This window comes from Schistocerca gregaria, chromosome 1, assembly GCF_023897955.1.
Source record: "Schistocerca gregaria isolate iqSchGreg1 chromosome 1, iqSchGreg1.2, whole genome shotgun sequence".
Taxonomy (NCBI): domain Eukaryota; kingdom Metazoa; phylum Arthropoda; class Insecta; order Orthoptera; family Acrididae; genus Schistocerca; species Schistocerca gregaria.
In genome coordinates, this window is record NC_064920.1 from 14,282,234 (window position 1) to 14,302,591 (window position 20,358).

Consider the following 20,358-nt stretch of genomic DNA (forward strand, 5'->3'; position numbering starts at 1 on the left):
AGTAGCATGGAGAGCTGCATCATACCAGGCTCAGGACTGAAGACCACAACAACAACAGTAATATCAGCACACGAATTTAATAGAACAGGGTTAATTCTTAACTGCAACAAAACACAATGCATACAGTTTCTGATAAGGAACTCTTGTAAAAGTGAAATTTTACTATCCCATCATGGTCAAACAGTTAGTGAACTTGACAGTTTTAAATTCTTGGGGTTGAAGGTATATGAAAAGCTTTCTTGGAAGTACATATAATTTAAGAGTAAAGGAGACCACCCAAGAAAAGGTAGATATGTTGCTAGCTTTCAGAATAAATCTCTTTCAGAATAAATCTTTGCTTGAGATAGAGTACACACACACACACACACACACACACACACACACACAGCTATGCTCCTACATGGCAGTAGTGCAGTTCGGCAAGTGGACTATGTTTGGGTGGAGCTTGTGTCGGATATGATGAGTAGAGGGGGTGAGAGGCAGGAGGCAGGAAGGAGGGAAGGTTCCAAACGGCCCAGGCTGTGAAGCAGCCATGGAAATTGAGCTTGTTTTGCTCAGCTACATGATGTGCCACCAGATGGGCAACTTTCTCTTCGGCAACTCTTCAGCGATGGCAATTCATTCTGGTGGACAGCTGTTTGGTAGTTGTAACAGTATAAAAAGCTCTACAGTGCTTGCAGCAGACTTGTTATATGACATGGGTGCTTTCACAGGTGCCCCGACTGCTGTACACTGGATAAGCCTATGACAGGACTGCAGTAGGAGGCGGTGGGTGGTTGGATTGGGCCGGACTTGTACCAAGGTCCTCTACAGATGTGTGATCCCTGGGGTAAGGGATTGGGAGTCGGAGAGACATAGTAGTGGATTAGGAGATTTTGTATTTGGATCATTGATGGCACACCAGTTTAAGAGGGATAAAAAGGATCTTGGGTGGGATGTATTTCATTCCAGGGCACGATGATAGGTAACCAAAGCCCTGACAAAGGGCTGCCTCCCTCAGAGCTGCGAGCCTCCCACCTCTCTCTCCCTGTAACCACCTCACCTAACACAACCCCCACCTCATCATAGACCACATGGTGTGTGTGTGTGTGTGTGTGTGTGTGTGTGTGTGTAGGCATTTCGAGGACATATTTATTCCAAAAAGCTAGCAAGGTTGTCACCCCCCGCCCCCGCCATTGACGACTGCACTTTGTGGTGTTGTGGGCATATCTACATCTACATCCATACTCTGCAAGCAACCTGACGGTATGTGGCGGAGGGTACTTTGAGTATCTCTATCGGTTCACCCTTCTATTCCAGTCTTGTATTGTTCGTGGAAAGAAAGATTGTTGGTATGCCTCTGTGTGGGCTCTAATCTCTCTGATTTTATCCTCATGCTCTCTTCGTGAGAGGGAGCATTATACTGCTTGACTCCTCAGTGAAGGTATGTTCTTGAAACTTTGCCTGTACTGAGCTACTGAGCATCTCTCTTGCAGAGTCATCCACTGGAGTATATCTATCATCTCCTGTATGAAGTGCGCTGCTCTCTGTTGGATCTTCTCTATCTCTTCTATCAACCCTACCTGGTATGGATCCCACACCGGTGAGCAGTATTCAAGCAGTGGGCGAACAAGTGTACTGTAACCTACTTCCTTTGTTTTTGGATTGCATTTTCTTAGGATTCTTCCAATGAGCCTCAGTCTGGCATCTGCTTTACCAATGATTAATTTTATATGGTCATTCCATTTTAAAACACTCCTAATACGTACTCCCAGATAATTTATGGAATTAACTGCTTCCAGTTGCTGACCTGATATATTGTAGCTAAATGATAAAGGACCTTTCTTTCTATGTATTCGCAGCACATTACACTTATCTACGTTGAGATTCAATTACCATTCCCTGCACCATGTGTCAATTTGTTGCAGATCCTCCTGCATTTCAGTACAATTTTCCACTGTTACAACCTCTCAATATACTACAGCATCATCCACAAAAAGCCTCAGTAAACTTCCAATGTTATCCACAAGGTCATTTATGTATATTGTGAATAGCAATGGTCCTACGACACTCCCCTGTGGCACACCGGAAATCACTGTTACTTTGGAAGACTTCTCTCCATTGAGAATGAAATGCTGTGTTCTGTTGTCTAGGAACTCTTCAATCCAATCACACAATTGGTGTGTGTGTGTGTGTGTGTGTGTGTGTGTGTGTGTGTGTGTGTGTGTGTGTGAACCCATGCTGATTCCTACAGAGTAGATTTCTAGTCTCCAGAAAAGTCATTATACTCTAACATCATAAGTGTTCCAAAATTCTACAACTGAATGACATTAGAGGTATAGGTCTATAGTTCTGTTCATCTGTTTGACATCCCTTCTTGAAAATGGGGATGACCTGTGCCCTTTTACAATCCTTTGGAGTGCTACGCTCTTCTAGAGACCCACAGCACACCACTGTAAGAAGGGGGGCAAGTTCCTTCACGTACTCTGTGTAAAATCTAACTGGTATCCCATCAGGTCCAGCAGCCTTTCCTCTTTTGAGCAATTTTAATTGTTTTCTATCCCTCTGTCATCTATTTCAATACCTACCATTTTGTCATCAGTGTGACAATCTAGAAAGGAACTACAGTGCAGTCTTCCTCTGTGAAACAGCTTTGGAAGAAGACATTTAGTATTTCGGCCTTTAGTCTGTCATCCTCTGTTTCAGTACCATTTTGGTCACAGAGTGTCTGGACATTTTGTTTTGATCCACCTACCGCTTTGACATAAGACCAAAGTTTTTTAAGATTTTCTGCCAAATCAGTACATAGAACTTTACTCTCGCAGAGCCCTCCTCACACAGCATTTCGCTTCGTGTAATTTTTGTTAGTCTGCAAGGCTTTGCCTATGTTTATGTTTGCAAGGCTTTTGCCTATGTTTATGTTTGCTGTGAAGTTCCCCTTGCTTCTGCAGCAGTTTTCTAACTTGGTCATTGTACCATGGTGGCTCTTTTCCATCTCTTATGATCTTTCTTGGCGCATACTCATCTAATGCATATTGTACAATGGTTTTGAACTTTTTCCACTGATCCTCAACACTATCTGCACTTGAGACAAAACTTTTGTGTTGAGGCGTCAAGTACTCTGAAATCTGCTTGTTGTCACTTTTGCCAAACAGAAAAATCTTCCTACTTTTTTAATATTTCTATTTTTAATATTTCTGAAAACATCGATGCAGTAACTGCCTTGTGATTGCTGATACCCTGTTCTGTGTTAACTGTTTCAAATAGTTTGGGTCTGTTTGTCACCAGAAGGTTTAATACGTTATCGCCATGAGTTGGTTCTCTGTTTAAATGCTCAAGGTAGTTTTTAGATAATGCACTTAAAAAAATTTCACTGGATTCTTTGTCCCTGCCAACTGTTATAAACATTTGAGTCTCCCAGTCTGTTTCTGGCAAATTATAATCTCCACCCAGAACTATAACATGGTCAGGAAATCTACTCAAAATATTTTCCAAATTTTCCTTCAGGTGCCCTGCCACAACAGCTGCTGAGCCAGAGAGCCTATAGAGACATCCAATTACCATGTCTGAGCCTGCTTTAACCGTGACCTTCACCCAAATTATTGCACATTTCGGATCTACGTCAGTTTCGACACTATTGCACATTTTATCACTATAAACACGCCTCCCCCCTCACTGTGCAGCCTGTCTCTATGGTATACATTCCAATCTGAGTTTAGAATATGATTACAGTTTACATCTGGTTTCAGCCAACTTTCCGTCCCTGGTACTATGTGGGTATTGTGACCGGTTATTAATGAGAGCAGTTCTGGGACCTTTCTATAGACACTTCTGCAGTTTATTAAAACTACATTAATATTGTTATTCCCTGTTGCATTTTACCTACTACTACCCTGTCGCGTCTCAGGAGGCGCCTTGTCAGGCCTAGGGAGGGAATTCTCTAACCTAAAAAACCCACATGTAGACTCCACACATACTACACTACCTTTGTAGCCACTTCCTTCGTGTAGCGCATGACTGACCTATTCAGGGGGACCCTACATTTCTCCACACGATAGCGGAGGTCGAGAAATTTGCACCCCAAATCTCCTAAGAATTGTCTGAGCCTCTGGTTTAAGCCTTCCACTCAGCTCCATACCAGAGGACTGTGATTGGTTCTGGGAATGATACTACAAATAGTTAGCTCAGATTCCACCCTACGAGCGAGGCTTTCCGCCTTCACCAACTCCGCCAACCGCCTGTACGAACTGAGGATGACCTTTGAACCCAGACCTCAGGAGTCATTGGTGCCAACATGAGCAACAATTTGCAGTCGGGTGCACCCAGTGCTCTCTATCGCCGCCGGCAGGGCCTCCTCCACATCTCGGATAAGACCCTCGGCAAGCAGACAGAGTGAACACTGGCCTTCTTCCCCAACTTTTCCGCTATTTTCCTAAAGGGCTCCATCACCTGCATAATGTTGGAATTTGCAATAACTAATAAACCCCTCCCACTGAGTGCCTGCTCGGACCTTGCTGTAGGAGTGGGCACATGTCCACTCGCAGGCAGAGCGGGTGATGCCACACGGACACCCTCAACATTGACCCTCTGCCTCGCTTGACATGAATGCCACTGAACCCGCCACTCTCCTTGGGGAGAGGGTGGCCCAACTGCACCCAGTACCCACAAAGATGTCTCGACAGCAAGAACTGTGGGTGAATCATGCAACACCTGTGGTGTACCATGTGACACACCAGACTCCCCACTGCTGCTACACTCCGAGGCAGCAAACTGAAGACGGTTGACAGCGGCCATCAACACATTCAGCTGTTCGCGAACAGTAGCCTTCTCCTCCTGCGTCCGTACACAGCACTCACACATCCTATTCATCCTAAGAAATCAACAATTCACTGTAGATAGTTAATCCATGTTTAACTAGACTTTTAATTCACTAAAGACGGCTGATACCTGACTAAACTGTGGTTACTAGACACTTCTTGTTGGCAAAAATGAAAATAAGCACTACCTGTCTCTGGACTGTATTCAAAACAAACACAAAATCTATGGTACACTGTTACTAGTACTTGAAAATTAAAGCTTCCTAAAAGCAAAAGCACATGGAAAAAGAAGTGACAAGTAAGAAAACACAGTTAATACTTAAATTTACATAGCTCACTGTACAACAGATGTGAAGCAGATGGCAATTATGACAGCATAAAGTGTGGTTAGCAGTATTTCAGTTGACAACCTGAATGAGCTGGGAAATTATGAACAACTGTTGATTAGATGTGTACAAAGGTGCACCTATGGATGAGGCATGAAGTCTCAAAACCAATTAAGCATTAAAACATAACACCATAACTTATTTATTGTTTTTACTGTATGTGGCCACATTCCTACCACACACTATGATGGTTAATGAAGATACATAAAATATAAAGAGTTTCAAAAATGGGTGTGTGTCAATTGATGATGACAATTCCCAGTTGCTTGTTAGCTGATGTCACTTCGTAAAATGCACAGCACACCGTAAAATGCTTACAAACCAAGAGAATTGAATGTGAAAGATCATACACTGACTATCCGAGACATCTGCAACTCTTTGGGAATAACTTATGGTTCATGTGAACATATTCTGTCAAGAGAATTTCACGAGAATAGGACTGTGGCAAAGTTTGTGACATATTTCAATATGTCTGCTTGTGTCTGTGTATGTGCGGATGGATATATGTGTGTGTGTGTGTGCGAGTGTACACCTGTCCTTTTTTTCCCCTAAGGGAAGTCTTTCCGCTCCCGGGATTGGAATGACTCCTTACCCTCTCCCTTAAAACCCACATCCTTTCATTTTTCCCTTTCCTTCCCTCTTTCCTGACGAAGCAACTGCCAGTTGCGAAAGCTCGTAATTCTGTGTGTGTGTTTGTGTGTTTTGTTCATGTGCCTGTCTGCCGGCGCTTTCCCGCTTGGTAAGTCTTGGAATCTTTGTTTTCAGTAATAAATACATATGACATGCTAATAGATAGTATTATCGTGATGTGTGTTTTTATTGTCTCAAGCACTTTGCCAACAATATTAGACGTACAATGATTTGAGAGGTTTCTAAATGATCAACATATCTATTCATGTATAATGTACATCATCAACATTTGATAAATATGAGTGTCAGGTCATGTAGTATTTCAGAAAGTCAAAGTTGATGTTGGATGACATGAGTACTTGGATTCATGTCTGTTCACACTCTCAAGTTATGACTCTACTTGTATTTCTGGCAGGCAATTAGAACATGCCATTACAGTAATGGTATTTATAAAATTTTGTGGTCTGTGTTTTCACAGGGTGTTTAACATTTTTAACATTTGACTGTATTGTAACTTTTATGAGATGGTGGTATGTAGAATATTTGCTATTAGTTTAACATTTTGCTGGACTCAAACTTTTGCAAGTAAAGTGCTTAGTTGCATTTTTTATATCAGCAGTTGTGGCCAGTACTTTATTTTGATTGATCTTAGTCATTTCTTGAGTGAGGAAATGTCACTGACAGCTTTTTGAATTGGTAGTATTCATCAGAACTGGACATTACAGAGAACTAATGAGGCAACATAATAGTTGCATAATAGTAGGGTATGAATTCTGCTTAAACACATTGCTTTGCAATCAGATTCTTATGGCAGACTTCTTATAAGGCCAGCAATCTATACACATTGGATTTTAATGACTCGAGCATTGACTTTTTCCAGTCCAGCTTTAACTGTTATTGTTTTGAGTTGTGACTTAGTTGCAGCCTTGTCTATTTAATTTAGTGTGTTTCACCTACTTCATAAGTATATGTCACCTAGAGATTAATTGTAAGGCTCTATGATGTCACTGAGACATGAGAAATGAGCAAAATTTCTTGTAGGATTATAAATTTGTGCCAAATCTCACTCGACGTTGTTGGGCTATAGTTGAAGGGTTATCATGCTAAAGTGGATAAGTGTCAGTTTTGCATAAATTGTATTTTGTGCTTCATAAGTGATATGTGAACAGGGTTTTTCATAATAAAAGGGCTATCCCCAATGATGACTGACTCAGGTGCTACAAAAGTCAGTAGATGGCATGAGAGGTAACTCCTATGACTTGTTCATGCTCAGCGGGGTAAGTACAGAAAGTGTTACACAAGTTGGCTTATGGGGCATACAGATGATACACTTCCGCATGCCCCTCTCATTTTGTAGCCAGTCTCTTGTGTTTCTTCATTGGTAGTGCAATGTATACTGAAAACAATCTAAATAATTCAGCAGTGGGATGTGACAGAAAAACTGGTGACTTTTAAAATTATACGGACGCTAATATGCCACTTCTGACACTAAATGTAAAAGAGTTTGTGCCAGGATGGGGGGATATAATTGTTACATCCCACTTCTGACACCAATTGTAAAGTTAGGGGAAGTTTATGAATGGCTTCTGCAACCGACTTCCAAAAAGACATTTGTTCTGCTTGAGGTCTGGATTACAAGACAGAGAAGCAAGTGATTGCTGCTTCGCAGCACGCTCCAGCGTCCACACATGTGATCAGTAACCTGTACACATTATTGGCTAAAATCAATGGCATGGATTTGCTAGCAGTTGCAGCAGAGGGCTCAGGGCATCTCCTGTCAACAGCTTTAACTAGACAGAACCACCTCGGTTTTGAAAGGCAAGTGACTTGTGTCACATAGACACGGCATGAATTACTCTGGGAGAAAACTTGTAAAGATTCCACTGGGCCTTTGAAATAATTTCTTAACCAATTCCCTAAAATATTCCTTAACTGGCTGCCATCCTGTACATTCCTTCCCCCTTCCAGAGAAGTTGTGACAAACATTGTTTACAAACGGGTGTCGGTCACTCCCCGGAAAAACAGTTTGCCATAGCAGGAGCCTAAATACTATGGGAGGGATCTGTTACAATATTTCGTTTAGTGTATGTAAATGGGAGAGGATTTACTTGCAGTCAAGTTTATCAAATTTCATGAGTAAGAAAATAGTATAATATTAACTTGCTCAAATTACAATACAATATCTCTTGTAATAGTTAAAATCATCACTGTCCATATAATCAAGTCTTAAGACAAACGAAGTTAAATGACGCCATAACGCTTCACAAAATAGGTATGAACTATCACGGTTTCTATTAGTTTGAGGGAAAAATCTGCTATTATAACAAAATACTTAATTCTATGGTAATAAAAATATTTGGGTAAACAAGATAATAAATTGACTTACTGCAGATCATTAACACCTAGCATGGGTTACACTTGGGTTAAGTACATTTAAAGAAGAATGATAACAAATGTAAAATCTTAGTACATCCTCCATGTATTAGTTACAGGTAATGGTTATATAAAGTTCCACAGGCTATAACATATACTGACAAAACAGTGGAATTAAGGATGAAATGAGGGGACTGTCTAATGGCATAAATTAAGCTTGTAAAACAAAGTAATAGGCATGGATAACACACAAGCAAAACTCTAGAAAAGGCAATTAAAAGTGTGTCCATAGTGACAAAACAGTTAACAATATTCTCGTTCTATTCATAAAACTTCATATAAATGGAGGGAAAGAATGCAGTTCACAAAATACGGAAAGGTTCACATCTAGAATGTTGTTCTGCACGACAGAAATGCACACACTGTTTGTAAACAAACTTTGACTGACGAGAGATGAGCACGTGGCTTGGCCAGCAGGAAAGTGTGATGTCGACAGACTTTAATGGCCGTTCTCTCTAGCAGGGGGATGGAGGGGGTATCATTTGTGGCATAACGCATGTCTTGTGGGAGAGGAAAAAGCAGAGAGGTAAGCACAAGGGATGAGGAATGGTGAGAGGAGTGAAGGGGAAGGGTCTGGCAGTGTCACTTTCAGCATGCAGCACAGCTGTTGGCGTGTACTCGTGGAATTTAGAGGTTTCATAAGTGATTCGCTTAAGTACTGGTTGCAACACCAGTGTAGCCCGACATATTGGCCATTTATGCCATGCGGCACACCCACGGTGAACCGGAAGGGTTCTAACGTTAAAGGATAAGGAATTGGGTATAATTGGGAACAAGTTCAGGTAGATGAGCGAGTCAGAGCAATGGTAGTAACCAAATGCAATGCATTGACAAGGAAGACATAGTGCGATTATATCTCGTGGGGGTTAACAACTATGAAATTACCCTGAAGTAACAGGGTGAGCTACAGAAAAAAGGGTTGCACGAATTACTACGACATTGTACAATAAAACTTTTTATTCATTTGGATGGCAGTCTCTTGCTAACTAAATTTTTAACAAAATAGTTTGTTTTGCGTTTGGGCGATGACATTACATCGTGGGTGCTAAACATCGAGAAATTAGTGTTAATTTCAGCTGGAGCTTCAATATTGTAACATCACGGGTTTGTTTGTTTGAATAAACAAACGGGTGTCTCACATTTCCTAAACACACGGCGGGGCACTGTATCCAAATGGTAAAAGTGATGATTTCCGTGCTCGCTCGTAACATCTTCACGTCATCAAATAAATTACTTTGTAAGAAGTACGATGAATAATAATGGAACTTGTGTTCATCTGGGTGAACTGTCTATATTGCTTACCACTCTACAGTGAGAGGGTAGTGCACTTCTTCTCAACTTCAGGGATAGATTCATCTCCTCTCTATTGAGTAGATAACTTGGGTGCTTCATTTAGCAAGGATTTCCACGAAAATGCATATCGTAGTGTGCACGGTAAGGGTTTACAGAAGGTGGTAGGGTGGTGCTACACTTTGGAGGAGTCTCAGAATGCAAAGCGCCACCAAACTGAATGGCAGTAAACGGAAAGACACCCCATAACGGCCAACTGTGTTACAGCAATGCATTTCCGTTTTGCGTTCCATCAGCTGGCGGTCTCTCGCTTATAAATTCCACTCGGAATTATAGTCTGATTATCAGGCATGAGGGTGAAAAACTCGCAATCATTTTTAAACTTAGGCAGCTTGAAAGAAAACAGGGAAATAAATGCTTATAAAACTGCAGTACACTTAGCTTAACTGCAAAGCAGTGGAGTATTAGTTGCAAAAGTTAGATGAAAATTTGAAGTATCGCAATCTATTGAAAAAGAAAAGATAAATAGAATGGACAACGAAAGGAGGGCTTCCTCAATCTAGGTTTGACAGCAAAATAAAACGTTCAATGACCTATGCTTGTAAAAAGTAACATTGTAGAAAAACTTTAGTAGGGAAAACTTGATGCATTCTTTCGAAAGGCAAAACAAAATCATTGTGAATAAAGGAGATCTAAAAGTGAAATACTGTACAATACAAAAATTCTCCAACAAAGATGAATAATGCAAATAGCTTAATATCATCAAATAACAAATACACTCCTGGAAATTGAAATAAGAACACCGTGAATTCATTGTCCCAGGAAGGGGAAACTTTATTGACACATTCCTGGGGTCAGATACATCAAATGATCACACTGACAGAACCACAGGCACATAGACACAGGCTACACAGCATGCACAATGTCGGCACTAGTACAGTGTATATCCACCTTTCGCAGCAATGCAGGCTGCTATTCTCCCATGGAGACGATCGTAGAGATGCTGGATGTAGTCCTGTGGAACGGCTTGCCATGCCATTTCCACCTGGCGCCTCAGTTGGACCAACGTTCGTGCTGGACATGCAGACCACGTCAGACGACGCTTCATCCAGTCCCAAACATGCTCAATGGGGGACAGATCCGGAGATCTTGCTGGCCAGGGTAGTTGACTTACACCTTCTAGAGCACGTTGGGTGGCGCGGGGTACATGCGGACGTGCATTGTCCTGTTGGAACAGCAAGTTCCCTTGCCGATCTAGGAATGGTAGAACGATAGGTTTGATGACGGTTTGGATGTACTGTGCACTATTCAGTGTCCCCTCGACGATCACCAGAGGTGTACGGCCAATGTAGGAGATCGCTCCCCACACCATGATGCCGGGTGTTGGCCCTGTGTGCCTCGGTCGTATGCAGTCCTGATTGTGGCGCTCACCTGCACGGCACCAAACATGCATACGACCATCATTGGCACCAAGGCAGAAGCGACTCTCGTCGCTGAAGACGACACGTCTCCATTCGTCCCTCCATTCACGCCTGTTGTGACACCACAGGAGGCAGGCTGCACGATGTTGGGGCGTGAGCGGAAGATGGCCTAACGGTGCGCGGGACCGTAGCCCAGCTTCATGGAGACGGTTGCGAATGGTCCTCGCCGATACCCCAGGAGCAACAGTGTCCCTAATTTGCTGGGAAGTGGCGGTGCGGTCCCCTACGACACTGCGTAGGATCCTACGGTCTTGGCGTGCATCCGTGCGTCGCTGCGGTCCGGTCCCAGGTCGACGGGCACGTGCACCTTCCGCCGACCACTGGCGACAACATCGATGTACTGTGGAGACCTCATGCCCCATGTGTTGAGCAATTCGGCGGTACGTCCACCCGGCCTCCCGCATGCCCACTATACGCCCTCGCTCAAAGTCCGTCAACTGCACATACGGTTAACGTCCACGCTGTCGAGGCATGCTACCAGTTTTAAAGACTGCGATGGAGCTCCGTATGCCACGGCAAACTGGCTGACACTGACGGCGGCGGTGCACAAATGCTGCACAGCTAGCGCCATTCGACAGCCAACACCGCGGTTCCTGGTGTGTCCGCTGTGCCATGCATGTGATCATTGCTTGTACAGCCCTCTCGCAGTGTCCGGAGCAAGTATGGTGGGTCTGACACACCGGTGTCAATGTGTTCTTTTTTCCATTTCCAGGAGTGTACTTATACAGTAGTTGGGAGAGGGTACCTTCAAACACTTAATACTCTGTGTACATGCTCACTCAAAACTTATACAATAAATGGCTTATAAATCTAATGAAGATTAGACTTGATTATGACAGGCAAGATGAAGACTAGAAAGAGAAGTGGTAACTTTCGGGGCGTGACTGGCTTATTGCAAGACGACAGCTGTGCCAGTCCACATGGTTGCGCCATGCAGTCTCTGCTTATAGTAAACGTTCACAGGGAAATTAGGCCACAATTTAGATGACTAAAAAAAGAAACACAGACTCAACTGGAAACTCGCTGCATGGTAAAGGGAATCACGGTTTATGGTTTTGTTGTTGATAATTCTTCCGGGTTATATGGTTGTGGCCTGTGGAATCCTTCTATTCGTAAAGTTTCGTCCAATACTACGTTGGACATCTTCAGAGATATGGCTGGTCCTGCTGAGTCCTGCCGACTGACGAGTCGGCCCTTGGAGAGTGGCCTACATACCGAGGAAAGTCAATGTGGTCTAGCTTGCACATAGTAGCAGAGAGAAAACTAGTCAAACATGAAATGTAAATATCGATAACAGTCCAAATTAATGATGATGTAAATAAAATAGAACGAAACTTCCACATGGGAAAAATATATTAAAAACAAAGATTCCAAGACTTACCAAGCGGGAAAGCGCCGGCAGACAGGCACATGAACAAAACACACAAACACACACACAGAATTACGAGCTTTCGCAACTGGCAGTTGCTTCGTCAGGAAAGAGGGAAGGAGAGGGAAAAAAGAAAGGATGTGGGTTTTAAGGTAGAGGGTAAGGAGTCATTCCAATCCCGGGAGCGGAAAGACTTCCCTTAGGGGAAAAAAAGGACAGGTGTACACTCGCGCACACACACACACACACACACACACACACACACACACACACACACGCACACATATCCATCCGCACATCCGGAAGATGTGTCTTCAAGAGCCAAGATTAGACCTACAATTTTCTGAATAAAATGACATGAATCCCTCACATAAGAATCAGTCTTACCAATGTATGGTTGTAGAAGAGTAGCTATATACCTAGATATTTGATAAGTAGGGGAATCAATAGCACTAACAATGGGTCTCAGAGGGAGATTTATTTTGTGAACTTTAGATAAACCATAAAGTCTCGGACACTTAGCTTCACTCCTTAGCAAAACATTTTTTATCCTTCTGTGGAATCCCAGAACATAGTGTCTTTACCTTTCATTAGTGAGGTTACAGATCAAATCGGCAAAAATTTTGCTGAAACATAAAGTGAAACCAGTATTCAAACCTACCAGAAAAATAGGACAAGTACTTTGTTCTGTTAAAGATAGAAGGCCACCATTATCATCTAGCGGCGTGTATAAAATTCCGTGTACCTGTGGTGAGGTCTATATTGGTACTACAAAAAGAAGTGTGAATACGAGGGTAAAGGAGCATAAAAGTCTTTGTCGACTGGGAAAAATAGATAAATCGGCCGTTGCGGAACATGCACTTCAGTCAGGTGACCGTGTAGTTAAGTTTTCTGAAACAACAGTTTTAACTGCTACCACGAACTATTATCCACGACTGCATAGGGAGGCTATTGAAATTTATAAGCATGAAGATAATTTTAATAGAAAAGAAGAGGCCTTGAAATTAAGCGAGATATGGACAGTGGTATTACAGAATCGATAAGTGATTTTTATCTATGACGGACTATTATTGATAGTTATATCTTATCTTTGACTAGTTTTCTCTCTGCTAGTATGTGCAAGCTAGACCACGCCCACTTCCCTCGGTATTTAGGCCACTCTCCGACGCCCGACTTGTCAGTCGGCAGGACTCAGCAGGACCAGCCATAGCTCTGAAGATATCCAACGTAGTATTGGGCGAAACATTAGGAGTAGAAGAATTCCATGGACCGCAGCCATATAACCCGCAAGAATGATCAACAACAGTACCATCCGGTCATGAAAGCCTTCATTGTATGGTTAATGGTTCTGTGCTGACCTATGGGTTGGCAGCATAAAACAGACCATTTAATGTAACATAAAACAATGCAGGCAGCACCTTTTGCCTGTTCACCAATAACCTCAATAAAAGAACCTTATACACCACTTCATATCAATAAAACTTGGCTCGGTCTGGAAAGAGGATGCAGAGAAACAAGAATTTAGGGTGCCAATGATTTCGGATACCTCGTGGACGCGGTATGATGACACGGGGCGTTACAGAGCCCTTAAGCGCTTATGTCTGTGGGGCAACGATAAGGAACCTACTTTCATTATGCTTATAGGAAAGACGAAAGAGAAAGAGTCGATCGTGACACAAAAATGAAACAGAAGAAAATGCCGTGAACAGCTAGGAGCCTCTGTGGTTGCTAAAGACATTGTGAAAGATACACATCCCTGGAGATTAACTAAAAGCTATACAAAAAAAATCATAAAGCACTTCTCATCACAACAACTAAGCATGACATACTTCTTTGACAACAGAGTTATGTGGTTAAAATACACAGGCAGTAACTGTATAATGGATGCAAAATTTGTGCTATAAAGGGGATCCAAAAGTTCTTCTCTGTATCCAGAGCAACTGCTGCAAATGCTTCAGTATATATCGCCACTCACAGTACAGAAGAGACAGTGGTGTGGCGGCTGAGGGGCGCACACGTACAGTATTTGCACAGCAGTGGCACGGGCAGCGGGCCGGGTGGCTACGCGGCTCCGAAAGTACGCGCCTCGGGTGTGGTGCCGGAACCCAAATGGAGACAGCGACGGGAAGTTGACGGGCAGCACCTCTGGATGGCATGGCCTGTGCAGCTGGGCAACAACAGCGGGGCCCTCGAGACATAGACACGGCGTGAATTACTTTGGAAGAAAACTTGTAAGGATTCCACTGCGCCTTTGAAATAAATTTCTTAAACCGACGCCCTAAAATGTTCCTTGACTGGCTGCCATCTTTCCTCTAAAAGAAAGTGTGGGCACAGATGAGGAAGCATTTTGTCCCTGATGATGTAATGAACACCACAGCTACAGCCTGCAGTATGAACTATTTACACCTTTCGGGATGTGAGGTCATGGTCCAAGAAACTCTCCTGTTCCTGACTTTTCATCCAGGACTAAGCTGGACATCCTCAGAGATGTTCCTCTGCTGAGTCTTGCCAACTGACCAGTTGATGTCCGAGAGCAACATAAATACTATAGGGAAGGGGGAGTGGTTAAAGCAACAGGTGATGAACAGAGATACTCTTTGTCAGCGATTAAACTTAACTATTAATTGTCATCTTGTTAAAGTTAAAACTGTCTAGTGATTCTGGAGAGCTACTGTCCATATATCGCTAAATCTCATTGCCTCCTCTTTCCTGTTAAAATTATCCTGATGCTTATAAATTTCAATGGCTTCTCTACATAGTCGTGGATAATAATTTGAAGTTGTAGATAAAATTTCTGTTTCAGAAAACTTCACTTTGGGCTTTCCTGATTGAAGAGTATGCTCTGCTACAGCTGATTTATCTAATTTTCCTTGTCTGTAAAGACTTTTGTGGTCATTTAACCATCTATTTATGCTCCTCTTGGTAGTTCCAATATAAACTTTACGACAAGCACACATAATTTTGTATACACCACATGTCAACAGAGGAGGGCATTTATCCTTCACAGATTGGAGTGTACTTGACTTATTTTCTTTGTTGGTCTAAAGACTGATCTGATGTCATGTTTCTGTAAATTCTTACTGGTCTGATTAATTACTTTTTTAATAAAAGGGAGGCAAACTATATTTTTCCATCATTGTGGTTCATCCTTGTCCTTGGTACTGCTGTTCCTTGGTCGCAAAATTCTCTTTACCTCTTTCCCTGAGCAGCTATTTTTCTTGAAAGCCTGCTTCAGATGTTTTACTTCAATGTCCAGGTGTTCTGATGTGCATATCTGTTCAGCTCTATTGACAAGATTTTTAATGACACCTCTCCCTTGTTGTGAATGGTGATTGGAGTTTTTATGCAAATATATGTCCGTATGTCCCCCCCATGAACCATGGACCTTGCCGTTGGTGGGGAGGCTTGGGTGCCTCAGCGATACAGATAGCCATATCGTAGGTGCAACCACAATGGAGGGGTATCTGTTGAGAGGCCGGACAAAAGTGGTTCCTGAAGAGGGACAAAAGCCTTTTCAGTAGTTGCAAGGGCAACAGTCTGGATGATTGACTGATCTGGCCTTGTAACAATAACCAAAATGGCCTTGCTGTGCTGGTACTGAGAATGGCTGAAACCAAGGGGAAACTATGGCCGTAATTTTTCCCGAGGGCATGCAGCTTTACTGTATGATTAAATGATGATGGCGTCCTCTTGGGTAAAATATTCCGGAGGTAAAATAGTCCCCCATTCAGATCTCCGGGCGGGGACTACTCAAGAGGATGTCGTTATCAGGAGAAATAAAACTGGCATTCTACGGATTGGAGCATGGAATGTCAGATCGCTTAATTGGGCAGGTAGGGTAGAAAATTTAAAAAGGGAAATGGATAGGTTAAAGTTAGATATAGTGGGAATTAGTGAAGTTCAGTGGCAGGAGGAACAAGACTCCGGGTCAGTTGACTACAGGGTTATAAACACAAAATCAAATATGGGTAATGCAGGAGTAGGTTTAATAATGAATAGGAAAATAGGTATGCGGGTAAGCTACTACAAACAACATAGTGAAAGCATTGTGGCCAAGATAGATATGAAGCCCACACCTACTACAGTAGTACAAGTTTATATGCCAACCAGCTCTGCAGATGATGAAGAAATTGAAGAAATGTATGATGAAATAAAAGAAATTATTCAGATAGTGAAGGGAGACAAAAATTTAATAGTAATGGGTGACTGGAATTCGAGTGTAGGAAAAGGGAGAGAAGGAAACATAGTAGGTGAATATGGATTGGGGCTAAGAAATGAAAGAGGAAGCCACCTGGTAGAATTTTGCACAGAGCACAACTTAATCATAGCTAACACTTGGTTTAAGAATCATGAAAGAAGGTTGTATACATGGAAGAACCCTGGAGATACTAAAAGGTATCAGATAGATTATATAATGCTAAGACAGAGGTTTAGGAGCCAGGTTTTAAATTGTAAGACATTTCCAGGGGCAGATGTGGACTTTGACCACAATCTATTGGTTATGACCTGTAGATTAAAACTGAAGAAACTACAAAAAGGTGGGAATTTAAGGAGATGGAACCTGTAAGAACCAGAGGTTGTACAGAGTTTCAGGGAGAGCATAATGGAACAATTGACAGGAATGGGGGAAAGAAATACAGAAAGAAATACAGTAGAAGACGAATGGGTAGCTTTGAGGGATGAAGTAGTGAAGGCAGCATAAGATCAAGTAGGTAAAAAGACGAGGGCTAATAGAAATCCGTGGGTAACAGAAGAAATATTTAATTTAGTTAATGAAAGAAGAAAATAAAGAAATGCAGTAAATGAAGCACGCAAAAAGGAATACAAACGTCTCAAAAATGAGATCGACAGGAAGAGCAAAATGGCTAAGCAGGGATGGCTAGAGGACAAATGTAAGGATATAGAGGCTTATCTCAGTAGGGGTAAGATAGATACTGCCTACAGGAAAATTAAAGAGACCTTTGGAGATAAGAGAACATCAAGACCTCAGATGGAAACACAGTTCTAAGCAAAGAAAGGAAAACAGAAAGGTGGAAGGAGTATATAGAGGGTCTATACAAGGGCGATGTACTTGAGGACAAAATTATGGAAATGGAAGAGGGTGTAGATGAAGATGAAATGGGAGATACGATACTGTGTGAAGAGTTTGACAGAGCACTGAAAGACCTGAGTCGAAACAAGGCCACCAGAGTAGACAACATTCCATTGGAACTACTGACGGCCTTGGGAGAGCCAGTCCTGACAAAACTCTACCATCTGGTGAAGAAGATGTATGTAACAGGCGAAATACCCTCAGGCTTCAAGAAGAATATAATAATTCCAATCCCAAAGAAAGCAGGTATTGACAGATGTGAAAATTACCAAACTATCAGTTTAGGAAGTCACAGCTGCAAAATATTCACACGAATTATTTACAGTCGAATGGAAAAACTAGTAGAAGCCAACCTCGGGGAAGATCAGTTTGGATTCTGTAGAAATGTTGGAACATGTGAGACAATACTGACCTTACGACTTATCTTAGAAGATAGATTAACGAAAGGCAAACCTACGTTTCTAGCATTTGTAGACTTAGAGAAAGCTTTTGACAATGTTGACTGGAATATTCTCTTTCAAATTCTAAAGGTGGCAGGGGTAAAATACAGGGAGGGAAAGGCTATTCACAATTTGTGCAGAAACCAGATGACAGTTAAAAGAGTTGAGGGGCATGAAAGGGAAGCAGTGGTTGGGAAGGGAGTGAGACAGGGTTGTAGCCTCTCCCCAATGTTATTCAATCTGTATATTGAGCAAGCAGTAAAGGAAACAAAAGAAAAATGTGGAGTAGGTATTAAAGTCCATGGAGAAGAAATTAAAAAGTTGAGGTTCACCTATGACATTGTAATTCTGTCAGAGACAGCAAAGGACTTGGAAGAGCAGTTGAACAGAATGGACAGTGTTCTGAAAGGAGGATATAAGATGAACATCAACAAAAGCGAAAGGAAGATAATGGAATTTAGTCGAATTAAGTTGGGTGATGCTGAGGGAATTGGATTAGGAAATGAGACACTTAAAGTAGTGAAGGAGTTTTGCTATTTAGTGAGCAAAATAACTGATGATGGTCGAAGTAGAGAGATATAAAATGTAGACTGGCAATGGCAAGAAAAGCATTTTTGTAGAAGAGAAATTTGTTAACATCGAGTATAGATTTAAGTGCAAGGAAGTCGTTTCTGAAAGTAATTTTATGGAGTGTAGCCATGTATGGTAGTGAAACATGGATGATAAATAGTTTGGACAAGAAGAGAATAGAAGCTTTTGAAATGTGGTGCTACAGAAGAATGCTGAAGATTAGATGGGTAGATCACATAACTAATGAGAAAGTATTGAATAGGATTGGGGAGAAGAGAAGTTGGTGGCACAACCTGACCAGAAGAAGGGATTGGTTGGTAGGACATGTTCCGAGGCATCAAGGGATCACCAATTTAGTATTGGAGGACAGCATGGAGGGTAAAAATTGTAGAGGGAGACAAAGAGGAGAATACATTAAGCAGATTCAGAAGGATATAGGTTGCAGTAGGCACTGGGAGATGAAGAAGCTTGCACAGGATAGAGTAGCATGGAGAGCTGCATCAAACAAGTCTCAGGACTGAAACCACAACAACAACAACATGTCCATATGTGTTACTTCCCAAAAAATTTTGTTCCAAACATCCATTGGAATGTCTCATAACTAAAATGTCCGAGAAAGGTATGCTGCTACCATTTTAAATTTCCATAGTGAACTGGATTTTTGGATTAATTTTGTTTAGATGATCAAAGAATTCATCCAAAGCCTTTATACCATGGGACCAAACCACAATGTGTCATCTACAAACTGATGCCAGTGAGATGGTGTCTTATGTGCTTTCTTCAGAGCCATATGGAAATTAGTGATCACAGGACAAGGATGAACCACAACAATCGAAAAGTACAGTTTCTGTCCCTTTTATTATAAAAGTAACAGTTCAGATTGGTAAGATTTTACAAAAACATGACATGAGATCGGTCTTTAGACCAACAAAGGAAATAAGTGAAGTACTCTGATCTGTGAAGGATAAACATCCTCCTCTGTCAACATGTGGTGTATACAAAATTCCATGTACTTGTGGTAAAGTTTATATTGGAACTACCAAGAGCAGCATAAATACACAGCTGAAAGAGCACTAAAGTCTTTACTGACAAGGAAAAACAGAGAAATCAGCTGTAGCAGAGCATGCTCTTAAAGCAGGAAACCATGAAGTGAAATTTTCTGAAACAGAAATTTTATCTACAACATCAAATTATTATCCACAACTATGTAGAGAAGCCATTGAAATTTATAAGCATCAGGATAATTTTAATAGGAAAGAGGAGGCAATGTAACTTAGTGACATATGGACAGGAGCTCTGCAGAATCGCTAGACAGTTTTATCTTTCACAAGACAACAATCAATAGTTAAGTTTAATCACTGACAAAAATTATCTCTGGTCATCACGTATTACTTTGACCACGCCCCCTTCCCTACAGTATTTACGTTGCTCTCAGATGTCCAACTGATCAGTTGGCAAGACTCAGAGGAGGAGCACCTCTAAGGATGTCCAGCACAGTCCTGTATGAAACATCAGGAACAGAAGAGTTTCTTGGACCACAGCCTCACATCCCAAAAGATTTACCAGCAGCTATGTCATCCGGTCATGAAAGCCTTCATTCTATGATCAGTCATTTAAAGTTGTCCAGATGAGAGACAGTTATTTTATGGACATTTAGCAATCAACTGGTATGATTATAAACACAAATAAAGTTAATATAAATACTGCAAATTTATTTTTAAAAGTCAGCATTTGTTTGTTATGGTGTTTTGGATCATACCAAGTAATAACTTGCTTTCCTAAAAATCAGTGAGCAAGTGTTAATGTGGAGTTAGTCCATATTTATGCCCATGAGATCTGAATAAAGTTTATTTTGAATGAACCAGAAAGTA

At 41.7% G+C, this 20,358-nt stretch overlaps 1 protein-coding gene across 3 annotated transcripts in view; it reads left to right on the forward strand.

Annotated features, from left to right (window-relative positions):
- The window catches only part of LOC126326285 (cilia- and flagella-associated protein 58-like), a 369,658-nt gene that overhangs the window by 251,749 nt on the left and 97,551 nt on the right, over positions 1–20,358 (forward strand). The gene's annotated exons all lie outside the window — the stretch shown is intronic.